At 48.6% G+C, this 14,245-nt stretch overlaps 1 pseudogene; it reads right to left on the reverse strand.

Moving 5' to 3' along the window:
- Positions 1 to 4,372: 4,372 nt before the first annotated feature.
- LOC125871902 (uncharacterized) lies at positions 4,373 to 12,571 on the reverse strand (annotated as a pseudogene).
- Between the last annotated feature and the right edge of the window lie 1,674 nt (positions 12,572 to 14,245).

The raw sequence follows: 14,245 nt of genomic DNA on the forward strand, positions 1-14,245 counted from the left end.
GACCACCCTGGTGATACTGGCCTCCCTCAGAAGCAGGTAATGCCGCCTGAACAGGACGACTGGACTGACCCTGCTGGAACCTCTGGCGGGGCCTATCATAGGAGTCTCTCCCTCTAGTCTGGGACCCGCTGTAGCTGCCCTGGTAGCGTGCCCTCTTATCGCTGCCCCCTTGGGCCTCGCGATGAATATGCTCCATGGATCGGGCATGGTCAACTACATCAAGAAATGAGCGGCCGGCAGAAACTAAATGCTCTGTGTCGACCCTCAGACGGTACCGCAACCCACGTACAAAACAACGAACTCTCTCCTCCTCCGTGGGTAGGATCATGGTAGCATGTCGAGACAACTCATGGAATCTCGTCTCGTACTCTGAGACGGTCATAGGGCCCTGCTCCAATCTGGAGAACTGATCACGAAGCCTATCCCTGACGCTCCGTGGCATGAACCGGGCTAAGAAAGCCTCTGAGAACTCACTCCAAGATACAGGAGGCGATCCAATTGGCCTAGACTCTCGATACGAGCGCCAACACTGCCTGGCTGGCCCACGAAACTGATGAGCAGTGAAGTCGGCTCCTCTCGACTCCAAGAGGCCTAATGACTGTAGCTGCTCCTGACAAGTAAGCTGGAACTCGTAGGCATCCTCCCCCATCGCCCCTGAGAATATCGGCGGTGCCAACCTCTGGAATACCCCGAGCATCTTCTGCTCGCGCAGTGGCATCTCCCCGTCCTTTAAGTCTGACACGACAGTCACATGAACTGGTGGCGGCTGAACCTCTGGTGCCGCTGCGGCAGGCTGACCCTGCGGCGCTGGAGCTGGTGCTGCTAGGACTGGTGCTGGTGCTGCTGGGGCTGGTGTCTGTCGCATCTCCCCAATAGCTGCTAGTATCTGAGTCAGCAGAGCATGAAGATCAGGAGCTGCAGCTGCAGCTGGTGCAGGTGGTGGCTGGGCTGGCCCCGGCCCTACCGGCTGTGGAGGTACATATGCTGCCTGAGGCTCCTCCTCCCTATCTCGGGCTGGTGCTACGGCCCTGCCTCGACCTCGGGGTCGGCGTCTACCCCAAACTGAGGCTCTGCCTGCAGACCCGGGTGCGCCACCCCTGGCCGCGCCACCTCGCGAGCGAGCCATCCTGTGAAAGAGTGAAACAAGTGAGATTTCCAGAAACCAATAAGACACACACTGCACGAAAGCGAAACAAAAGAGGAAATTTTCCTAAGGACATCCTGTAGCCTCCCGAAGATAAGTTACGGACGTCTCCGCACCGATCCGCAGGACTCTACTAGACGTTAGCTCTGTACAAGTGAGACCAATAAACCTGGGGCTCTGATACCAACTTGTCACGACCCGATTTCTCAAGTCGTGATGGCACCTACTATAACCCACCAGTAGGTAAGCCAACCCGTAACCCGGAACAACAAGTAATGGGTCTGAGGGTAGAAACTAAACAAGAGAAGGCAAATAACAATATAAACAGGCGGAAGCAAACCAAAAACATATATACAAATAAAGATCCCTCCCAGAACCTGGAAGTCACTGGTACAGAGCTACTAACAAAATGAGTACAAGTCCCAAAAGTGGACAACAGAGACTGGACTGTCTCGAAAGGTAAAAGACAAGTCTATATATACAGATGGAGACTGAAATAGTACAAAACGTCGTGTGCTCACTCCCGTCTCCGGATCAGTCTGCTCCAAGCTCGATCAACGCTGGCTACTAGTGCCCGGACCTGCATCACGAAATAGATGCAGAGCGTAGCATGAGTACCAAAACAACAGGTACCCAGTAGGCATCATAGGCCGACTGAACTTGAAAAGTAAAGGCAATATGAAAAGAAGGAATACGCAAACCGAAGTCAAGAACTAAAATCTAACTAACAATGGAATGCACACGAGTGTACAAAGAACTAACTAAAGTAATCTATAAGCTAACTACACCTAACTGGACCCCCATAAGCCCTGAAGGTACACTCGTGCGCAAGTTAAATAAAAACCCGAACGGACCCCCATAAGCCCGACGAGTACACAGAATAACTATAACTAAAAAGAATTGCATATACGAACCCAAGAATGAAGAACATCGAACCAGAACCTCAACCCTAATTAGTAGAATCTGACAGTACGGAGGCCGGACCTCGAACCGGATGCTCACAAGAGATACCCAAGTAACCAATCACAAGTAACAAGTATAAGAGGCCGGAACTCTAACCGGATGCTCCATATAAGTATTTGGGCAATAGAGGCCGGACTTAAACCGGATGCTCTATATAAGTATCTGGGCAATAGAGGCCGGACCTTAAACCGGATGCTCTATATAAGTATCTGGGCAATAGAGGTCGGACCTTAAACCGGATGCTCTATAAAGGTGTCAATGTAGCTGCTGAAAGAGTCCTAATCGATCCACACTCATAAATGTCCGTGGAACGCCGTCCATACTTAGCCAATCAATGTAAGTCCTTGGAACCAAATCGAAAATCAAATTCAAATCGGGAAGTAGAATTAGTGTCGCTGACGTAACTCGTGAAGCCGTAACATCGGGGAAAATAAGGATAACTAAAGTCGGAACAAGCGTATCATCTAGCTAAGGCCCAATCTATCAGACTCTAGTCTACTACACCAGTCTACGGGGATCTAAGTCGGCCGAGCGGCGTCGGGGCAAAACTAAGGCCTATCGGATCTGAATCATGTATTTCTAAGGCAAGCCCTAGTCAAACCTAAAGTAAGGCCCAACATGCTTCAAATAAACAATAATTAAGCATGCAAGCACTCCACATAGCGAGGAGGGTCCGTTAATAACACAAAGCATGCTCACAGTTACCCCATAATTTCGAAAATAGGCCGAAAACATGATTTCTTAACACCTATGCAAAATTCAATAACTACCCAACCCAAATCCCAACTAATCAACATGCATTCACATTCTCGAGCTCAATCTAAGAGAGGAAAACCGTAGCCTACCTGTAGGCCGATCACACGCGCTCTAAAATCACTCCTTCGAAGCTTTCCCTTTATGAACGGACTCGAAACGCTTCCCCGCTATCAAAAATAGAGTCACAACGTTAATACGGTCATTTAGACACCAAAATCACAACAAACGGACACGGGTCAATTTTGGAATCAAAACGGGAATCGTGGGACCCGCGCAGGAAATTCCGAAATTAACCCCAAAAGTGGGTCCTAACCAGTTCCCCCAGCTCATGTCCCATAATGGGACACAATTCGGGGCTCGGGAACAACACAATATCAACAAGCAACTAAAACCCAAATATTCTCAAAAGAATAGAAATGAGACAGCAGCTAATTCAGCGTTTTTACCAAAAACGGGCGATCTACAGTAAAATCTAACAACACCACAATGTTCTCCTCGAAAAACCACTAAAGATAGCATCAAAAATCAGAAAAATCGGATCTAAAATGGCTAAGAAAACAACTCTCAAAAATTTCCAAAATCAAGCTCACAAAAAGAGGTCTGGCAGCAGGTATTTTTCAAAAATTACCTCAAACGGGGACTCCAAATCACAATCCGAGATCACCAACGCGTTGTCCTCGAAAAATCTCACAACTTGGCCTTTTGAATCACCGAAATTGGTTGAGAGATGAGAGAGAGACGAGGGTTTGAAATTTGAGAAATGTTGCTGATTTTCTGCAATTTATTGCAGAAAATCAGCAACATTTTCAAAACTTAAATTCCCGACGGGGTGCTCCGAACTCTTTCGAAACCCCGTGCACGCAAACGAGATATTTAACCATACCAAATTCGATATTCCAGACTCAACGGCGAAGTCGAAATTTCCATCAGAGGTCATTTCGATAAAAAGTGGGTCCCACTTCCAAAAGCCCTTTTAAGTCAAAACCTACAAAAGGGCTCGGAAAGATATCGAAAACCTCCAGACACAAAAGAAGGGTCGATCTAGACCAAAATCGACATTCCGGAGCTAAACAAGCTGACGGAATTCTCATCCGAGCGCGTTTACTCAGAATATTGACCGAAGTCAAACTTAGGCTTAAACTTAAAGTTAAAACGCCTAATCGCACCGACTCACACTGAAAACCTCGGGAGTCATGTCGACCATGCTACTAGCCTAAAATGACCCTTCCGGAGCTGATGGAATCGTCAGAATTGGATTCCGATGTCATCTTCTTGAACTTTTGATCGAAAATGATCGTTCAATGTTCATAAGCTCCAAAACACAAAAACTCGCACCAAGACCAAACGAACGACCAGGTGACCGAACTATCAGTCCCAGCAAGTCATAAATGACTTGGGGTCGCTATAGGAACGCTCTAAACGACACACAGAATGCAAGACACAGAAATGACCAAGAGGGTCATTACAATATCCACTACTAAAAAGGACTTTCGTCCGCGAAAGAAAGGATCAAGAAGTACCTGAAGGCTCAAACAAGCCAGGAAACTGCTCTCGCATCTCCTGCTCGGTCTCCCAGGTAGCATCCTCAACTGGACGATGCCTCCAACGGACCTTAACAACAGGAATGGCTCTCGAGCACAATCTCTTCACATCTCTGGCTAGAATGGCAACTGGCTCCTCTACAAATGTCAAACGATCATCCAACTCCACTGCATCATACTGGAGCACATGGGACTCATCAGGAACATACCGCCGCAGCATCGAAACATGAAACGCTGGGTGGATGGCCGAAAATGTTGGAGGTAGGGCCAACTCATAAGCAACATCCCCAACTGTCCGGATTATCTCAAAAGGCCTAATGTACTTGGCGCTAAGCTTGCCCCGCGTCCCAAACCTCATCATGCCCTTCATGGGCGACACATGGAGGAATACCCGGTCACCAACAGAGAATCTCAAAGGTCGACGCCTCTGATCAGCATAACTCTGGTGCCTACTCTGAGCCGTCCTGAGCCTATCCTAAATCACCCTCACTTGATCCAGGGCCTCCTGAAGCAAATCTGTACCACGCGGCCTAGGCTCTGTAGACTCAAACCAACCAACTGGAGAGCGACAACGCCTACCATATAAGTCTTCAAACGGGGCCATCTGAATACTAGAGTGGTAGCTGTTGTTGTACGCAAACGGACCAAAGGCAAGAACTGGTCCCACTGACCTCCAAAATCCATAACACAGGCCCGCAACATATCCTCAAGGACCTGAATAGTACGCTCTGACTGACCATCCGTCTGTGGGTGAAATGTTGTGCTAAGTTGAACACGGGTTCCTAACTCCTCCTGAAAAGCCCTCCAAAAGCTGGAAGTGAACTGTGAACCCCGATCTGAAATGATAGAAACAGGCACACCATGAAGACGAACTACCTTCCGAATATAGATACGAGCCAACCTCTCAGCACTGAAGGTAGTATGAACAGGAAGGAAGTGTGTTGACTTGGTCAATCGATCCACGATGACCCAAATGCTGTCAACACCTCTAGAAGTCCGAGGCAACCCCACAACGAAGTCCATAGTGATACGCTCCCACTTCCACTCCGGAATAGGTAATCTCTGGAACTCGCCACCAGGCCTCAAATGCTCGGCCTTTACCTGCTGGCAGCACAAGCAACGGGAAACAAAGTCAACAATATCTCTCCTCATGCCACTCCACCAGTAATGCTGCCTCAAATCACGATACATCTTCGCTGTGCCCGGATGGATAGAGTATCTAGACTCATGGGCCTCCAAAAGTTTCAACTGTATAAAATCTCCAACTCTCGGAACACAGATGCGGCCGGCAAATTTCAACACTCCATCAGGATCTAAGGTAGCCTGACCACCATCACCCGCTAACACTCGATCTCTAAGGGCCACTAAGGTATCATCCTCAAACTGGCAACCACAGATCCTATCAAGCAAAGAAGACTGAACTCCCATAAAGGCTAAGACGCGTCTAGAATCTGAGATATTCAGCAGAACCATGCTATTAGCTAAGGACTGAATGTCCAAAGCTAAGGGTCGCTGCTCAACAGATAAGAAGGCTAGACTACCCATACTCACTGCCTTCCGACTCAAGGCGTCCGCTACCACATTCGCCTTGCCCGGATGATAGAGAGGTCGTAGTCTTTCAGGAGCTCAATCCAACGACGCTGCCTCGAATTAAGGTCCCTCTGGCTCATGATGTACTGAAGACTCCTATGATCAGTATAGATCTCACGTCGAACTCCATACAAGTAGTGCCTCCAAATCTTAAGCGCGAAAACTACCGCCGCTAACTCCAAGTCATGAGTGGGGTAGTTGCGCTCATGGATCTTAAGCTGCCTCGATGCATAAGCAATAACCTGGCCCTGCTGCATCAATACACAACCCAAACCAACGCCGGATGCGTCACAATAAACTGTGAAGCCCTCACCCTAAACTGGAAGAGTCAATATAGGAGCGGTGGTCAATAACTCCTTGAGCCTCAAAAAGCTCGCCCCACACTCCTCTGACCAAACAAAGGGAACATCAACACGAGTCAATCGAGTCAACGGGGTTGCAATAGTAGAAAAGCCCTCAACAAAGCGTCTGTAGTAGCCTGCTAGTCCGACGAAGCTTCGAATCTCAGTAACTGAAGTGGGCCTGTGCCAATCACGAATAGCCTCAATCTTCGCCGGATCAACCCTAATACCCTCCTTGGACACCACGTGCCCCAAGAAGGCTACTGACTCAAGCCAAAACTCGCACTTTGAGAACTTGGCATAAAGCCGATGATCTCTCAAAGTCTGGAGCACTATCCTCAAATGTTGCTCATGCTCACTCCGGCTCCGCGAGTATACCAGTATGTCATAATTGAAGACGATGACAAATAAATCAAGGTATGGCCTGAACACACGTGTCATCAAGTCCATGAAGGCAGCAGGGGCATTACTCAACCCAAAAGACATCACAAGGAACTCATAGTGGCCATAACGGGTCCTAAATGCAGTCTTAGGGATGTCTGCTGCCCTAATCCTCTGCTGATGGTACCCGGACCTCAAATCAATCTTAGAAAACACGGCGGCACCCTGAAGCTGATCAAACAAATCATCAATACGAGGCATGGGGTAATGGTTCTTCACCGTCACCTTGTTCAGCTGCCTGTAGTCAATACACATCCTCATAGTCCCGTCCTTCTTCTTCACTAACAGAACAGGTGCACCCCAAGGAGACACACTCGGACGGATAAACCCCTTACCTAAGAGATACTCTAACTGAGCACTGAGCTCCCTGAGCTCTGCAGGAGCCATCCGGTAAGGTGGAATAGAAATAGGACGGGTGTCAGGCTCCAAATCTATGGCAAAATCAATGTCACGATATGGAGGTAGGCCAGGTAGGTCTGTAGGGAACACATCTGCAAACTCTCTAACCACAGGAACTGAGTCAACTGAAGAGTCATCTCTACTCACATCTCGCAAATTAAGCCAAATAAGCTAAACACCCAGAAGCAACCAACCGTCTAGCCCGTATAAAAGAGATGATCCCTGTCGGTGTGTGACTATAAGCACCCTGCCACAACGCTGGGGAAATGCCAAGCATGGCTAAAGTAACGGTCTTAGCGTAGCAATCCAAGACCGCATGGTAAGGGGATAACCAGTCCATGCCCAGAATCACATCAAAATCAACCATATCTAGCAAAATAAGATCAACTCTAGTATCACAACCCTAGATAGTCACTAAGCAAGATCGCATTATCTGATCCACTACTAAGGACTCACCCACCGGGGTCGAAACATGAGCTGGCTCTGCCAAAGACTCAGACCTCACACCCAATCGAGGCGCAAAATAAACAGATACATACGAGAATGTGGACCAGGGATCAAATAATACTGTAGCAGGCTGATGGCATAATAAAAGTGTACCTGTGATAACATCGTCAGATGCCTCAGCCATCGCCTTGCCGGGGCTGCGTAGAAATGGCCCTGAGCACCTCTGCCCGATGCATCTGATCTACCACCCAGCCTGCCTCCTCGAGCTCCACCTCTGGTACCCTGTCGGCTATCCCGACGACCCTGGTCCTGACCACCACCTCTAGCTAGAGGGGGCACTGCTGAAACTGGTCTAGGTGCAATGGGAGCTGGTACAATCGCTCCTCGCCCTCGCCGGGGGCACTCTCTGGACCAATGGTCAAGAGCACTGCATTCAAAACACCCCGAAGCTGAACGCCCTGAAGTAACCCGACTGCGGTAGGAAGGGAGGGAATCTGATCCCCTCGAACTCTGGCCCGTACTAGGACCACCCTGGTGATACTAGCCTCCCTCAGAAGCAGGTAATGCTGCCTGAACAGGCCAACTGGACTGACCCTGCTGGAACCTCTGGTGGGGCCTATCATAGGAGTTTCTCCCTCTAGTCTGGGACCCGCTGTAGCTGCCCTGGTAGCGTGCCCTCTTATCGCTGCCCCCTTGGACCTCGCGATGAATATGCTCCATGTATCGGGCATGGTCAACTACATCAAGATATGAAAGGCCGACAGAAACTAAATGCTTTGTGTCAACCCTCAGACGATACCGCAACCCACGTACAAAACAACGAACTCTCTCCTCCTCCGTGGGTAGGATCATGGTAGCATGTCGAGACAACTCATGGAATCTCGTCTCGTACTCTGAGACGGTCATAGGGCCCTACTCAAATCTGGAGAACTGATCACGAAGCCTATCCCTGACGCTCCGTGGCATGAACCGGGCTAAGAAAGCCTCTGAGAACTCACTCCAAGATACAGGAGGCGATCCAATTAGCCTGGACTCTCGATACGAGCGCCACCACTGCCTGGCTGGCCCACGAAACTGATGAGCAGTGAAGTCGGCTCCTCTCGACTCCAAGAGGCCTAATGACTGTAGCTGCTCCTGACAAGTGAGCTGGAACTCGTAGGCATCCTCCCCCATCGCCCCTGAAAATATCGGCGGTGCCAACCTTTGGAATACCCCGATCATCTTCTGCTCGCGCCGTGGCATCTCCCCTCCTTTAAGTCTGACACGACAGCCACATGAACTGGTGGCGGCTGAACCTCTTGTGCCGCTGCGGCAGGCTGACCCTGCGGCGCTGGAGCTGGTGCTGGTGCTGGTGCTGCTGGGGCTGGTGCCTGTCGCATCTCCCCAATAGCTGCTAGTATATGAGTCAGCAGAGCATGAAGATCAGGAGCTGCAGCTGCAGCTGGTGCAGGTGGTGGCTGGGCTGGCCCCGGCCCCACCGGCTGTGGAGGTACATATGCTGCCTGAGGATCCTCCTCCCTATCTCGGGCTGGTGCTATCGCCCTGCCTCGACCTCGGGGTCCGCGTCTACCCCAAGCTGAGGCTTTGCCTGCAGACCCGATTGCGCCACCCCTGGCCACACCACCTCGCGAGCGAGCCATCCTGCGAAAGAGTGAAACAAATAAGATTTCCAGAAACCAATAAGACACACGAGGCACGAAAGTGAAACAAAAGAGGAAATTTTCCTAAGGACATCCTGTAGCCTCCCGAAGATAAGTTACGAACGTCTCCGCATCGATCCGCAGGACCCTACTAGACGTTAGCTTTCTACAAGTGACACCGATAAACCTGGGGCTCTGATACCAACTTGTCACGACCCGATTTCTCAAGTCATGATGGCACCTACTATAACCCACCAGTAGGTAAGCCAACCCGTAACCCGGAACAACAAGTAATGGTTCTGAAGGTAGAAACTAAACAAGAGTAGGAAAATAACAATATAAACAGGCGGAAGCAACCCAAAAACATATATACAAATAAAGATCCCTCCCAGAACCTGGAAGTCACAAGTACAGAGCTACTAAGAAAATGAGTACAAGTCCCAAAAGTGGACAGTAGAGACTGGACTGTCTCGAAAGGTAAAAGACAAGTCTATATATACAGATGGAGACTGAAATAGTACAAAACGTCATGTGCTCACTCCCGTCTCCGGATCAGTCTGCTCCAAGCTCGATCAACGCTGACTACTAGTGCCCGGACCTGCATCACGAAATAGATGCAGAGCGTAGCATGAGTACCAAAACAACCAGTACCCAGTAGGCATCATAGGCCGACTGAACTTGAAAAGTAAAGGCAATATGAAAAGAAGGAATAATACAAACCGAGGGTCAAGAACTAAAATCTAACTAACAATGGAATGCACACGAGTGTACAAAGAACTAACTAAAGTACTCTATAAGCTAACTACACCTAACTAGACCCCCATAAGCCCTGAAGGTACACTCGTGCGCAAGTTAAATAAAAACCCGAACGGACCCCCATAAGCCCGACGAGTACACAGAATAACTATAACTAAAAAGAATTGCATATACGAACCCAAGAATGATGAACATCGAACCAGAACCTCAACCCTAATTAGTCGAATCTGACAGTACGGAGGCCGAACCTCAAACCGGATGCTCACAAGAGATACCCAAGTAACCAATCACAAGTAACAAGTATAAGAGGCCGGAACTCTAACCGGATGCTCTGTATAAGTATTTGGGCAATAGACGCTGGACTTAAACAGGATGCTCTATATAAGTATCTGGGCAATAGAGGCCGGACCTTAAACCGGATGTTCTATATAAGTATCTGGGCAATAGAGGCCGGACCTTAAACCGAATGCTCTATATAAGTATCTGGGCAATAGAGGTCGGACCTTAAACCGGATGCTCTATAAAGGTGTCAATGTAGCTGCTAAAAGAGTCCTAATCGATCCACACTCATAAATGTCCGTGGAACACCGTCCATACTTAGCCAATCAATGTAAGTCCTTGGAACCAAATCGAAAATCAAATTCAAATCGCGAAGTAGAATTAGTGTCGCTGACGTAACTCGTGAAGCCGTAACATCGGGGAAAATAAGGATAACTAAAGTCGGAGCAAGCGTATCGCCTAGCTAAGGCCCAATCTATCAGACTCTAGTCTGCTACACCAGTCTACGGGAATCTAAGTCGGCCGAGCGGCGTCGGGGCAAAACTAAGGCCTATCGGATCCGAATCATGTATTTCTAAGGCAAGCCCTAGTCAAACCTAAAGTAAGGCCCAACATGCTTCAAATAAACAATAATTAAGCATGCAAGCACTCCACATAGCGAGGAGGGTCCGTTAATAACACAAAGCATGCTCACAGTTACCCGATAATTCCGAAAATAGGCCGAAAACATGATTTCTTAACACCTATGCAAAATTCAATAACTACCCAACCCAAATCCCAACTAATCAACATGCATTCACATTCTCGAGCTCAATCTAAGAGAGGAAAACCGTAGCCTACCTGTAGGCCGATCACACGCGCTCCAAAATCACTCCTTCGAAGCTTTCCCTTTATGAACGGACTTGAAACGCTTCCCCGCTATCAAAAATAGAGTCACAACGTTAATACGGTCATTTAGACACCAAAATCACAACAAACGGAGACGGGTCAATTTTGGAGTCAAAACGGGAATCGTGGGACCCGCGCAGGAAATTCCGAAATTAACCCCAAAAGTGGGTCCTAACCAGTTCCCCCAGCTCATGTCCCATAATGGGACACAATTCGGGGCTCGGGAACAACACAATATCAACAAGCAACTAAAACCCAAATTTTCTCAAAAGAATAGAAATGGGACAGCAGCTAATTCAGCGTTTTTACCAAAAACGGGCGATCTACAGTAAAATCTAACAACACCACAATGTTCTCCTCGAAAAACCACTCAAGATAGCCTCAAAAATCACCAAAATCGGATCTAAAATGGCTAAGAAAACAAGTCTCAAAAATTTCCAAAATCAAGCTCACAAAAAGGGTCTGGCAGCAGGTATTTTTCGAAAATTACCTCAAACGGGGACTCCAAATCACTATCCGAGCTCACCAACACGTTGTCCTCGAAAAATCTCACAACTTAGCCTTTTGGATCACCCAAATCGGTTGAGAGATGAGAGAGAGATGAGGGTTTGAAGTTTGGGAAAAGTGGCTGATTTTCTGCAATTTATTGCAGAAAATCTGCAATTTCCCAAAACTTAAAATTCCGACGGGGTGCTCCGAACTCGTTCGGAACCCCGTGCACGCAAACGAGATATGCAACCATACCAAATTCGATATTCCAGACTCAACGGCGCAGTCGAAATTTCCATCAGAGGTCATTTCGATAAAAAGTGGGTCCCACTTCCAAAAGCCATTTTAAGTCAAAACCCACAAAAGGGCTCGGAAAGATATCGAAAACCTCCAGACACAAAAGAAGGGTCAATCTAGACCAAACTCGACATTCCGGAGCTAACCACGCTGACGGAATTCTCATCCGAGCGCGTTTACTCAGAATGTTGACCAAAGTCAAACTTAGGCTTAAACTTAAAGTTAAAACGCCTAATCGCACCGACTCACACTGAAAACCTCGGGAGTCATGTCGACCATGCTACTAGCCTAAAATGACCCTTCCGGAGCTGATGGAATCGTCAGAATTGGATTCCGATGTCATCTTCTTGAACTTTTGATCGAAAATGATCGTTCAAGGTTCATAAGCTCCAAAACACAAAAACTCGCACCAAGACCAAACGAACGACCAGGTGACCGAACTGTCAGTCCCAGCAAGTCATAAATGACTTGGGGTCGCTATAGGAACGCTCTAAACGACACACAGAAGGCAAGACACAGAAATGACCATGAGGGTCATTACAATATCCACTACTAAAAAGGACTTTCGTCCGCGAAAGAAAGGATCAAGAAGTACCTGAAGGCTCAAACAAGCCGGGAAACTGCTCTCGCATCTCCTGCTCGGTCTCCCAGGTAGCCTCCTCGACTGGACGATGCCTCCAACGGACCTTAACAACAGGAATGGCTCTCGAGCGCAATCTCCTCACATCTCTGGCTAGAATGGCAACTGGCTCCTCTACAAATGTCAAACGATCATCCAACTCGACTGCATCATACTGGAGCACATGGGACTCATCAGGAACATACCGCCGCAACATCGAAACATGAAACACTGGGTGGATGGCTGAAAATACTGGAGGTAGGGCCAACTCATAAGCAACCTCTCCAACTGTCCGGAGTATCTCAAATGGCCCAATGTACCTGGGGCTAAGCTTGCCCCGCCTCCCAAACCTCATCACGCCCTTCATGGGCGACACACGGAGGAATACCCGATCACCAACAGAGAATCTCAAAGGTCGACGCCTCTGATCCGCATAACTCTGGTGCCTACTCTGAGCCGTCCTGAGCCTATCCTGAATCACCCTCACCTGATCCAGGGCCTCCTGAAGCAAATCTGTACCACGCGGCCTAGGCTCTGTAGACTCAAACCAACCCACTGGAGAGCGACAACGCCTACCATATAAGGCCTCAAACGGGGCCATCTGAATACTAGAGTGGTAGCTGTTATTGTACGCAAACTCCGCCAAAGGCAAGAACTGGTCCCACTGACCTCCAAAATCCATAACACAAGCCCGCAACATATCCTCAAGGACCTGAATAGTACGCTCTGACTGACCATCCGTCTGTGGGTGAAATGCTGTGCTAAGGTGGACACGGGTTCCCAACTCTTCCTGAAAAGCCCTCCAAAAGCTGGAAGTGAACTGTGAACCTCGGTCTGAAATGATAGCAACAGGCACACCATGAAGACGAACTACCTCCCGAATATAGATACGAGCTAACCTCTCAGCACTGAAGGTAGTATGAACAGGAAGGAAGTGTGCTGACTTGGTCAATCGATCCACGATGACCCAAATGCTGTCAACACCTCTAGAAGTCCGAGGCAACCCCACAACGAAGTCCATAGTGATACGCTCCCACTTCCACTCCGGAATGGGTAATCTCTGAAACACACCACCAGGCCTCAAATGCTCGGCCTTTACCTGCTGGCAACACAAGCAACGGGAAACAAAGTCAGCAATATCTCTCCTCATGCCACTCCACCAGTAATGCTGCCTCAAATCGCGATACATCTTCGCTGTGCCTGGATGGATAGAGTATCTAGACTCATGGGCCTCAGAAAGTATCAACTGTATCAAATCTCCAACTCTCGGAACACAGATGCGGCCGGCAAATTTCAACACTCCATCAGGATCTAAGGTAGCCTGACCACCATCACCCGCTAACACTCGATCTCTAAGGGCCACCAAAGTATCATCCTCAAACTGGCAACCACGGATCCTATCAAGCAAAGAAGACTGAACTCCCATAAAGGCCAAGACGCATCTAGAATCTGAGATATCCAACCGAACCATGCTATTAGCTAAGGACTGAATGTCCAAAGCTAAGGGTCTCTCCTCAACAGATAAGAAGGCTAGACTACCCATACTCACTGCCTTCCGACTCAAGGCGTCCGCTACCACATTCGCCTTGCCCGGATGATAGAGAGGTCGTAGTCTTTCAGGAGCTCAATCCAACGACGCTGCCTCGAATTAAGGT

This window comes from Solanum stenotomum, chromosome 7 (genome assembly GCF_019186545.1).
Source record: "Solanum stenotomum isolate F172 chromosome 7, ASM1918654v1, whole genome shotgun sequence".
In the NCBI taxonomy this organism is placed as follows: domain Eukaryota; kingdom Viridiplantae; phylum Streptophyta; class Magnoliopsida; order Solanales; family Solanaceae; genus Solanum; species Solanum stenotomum.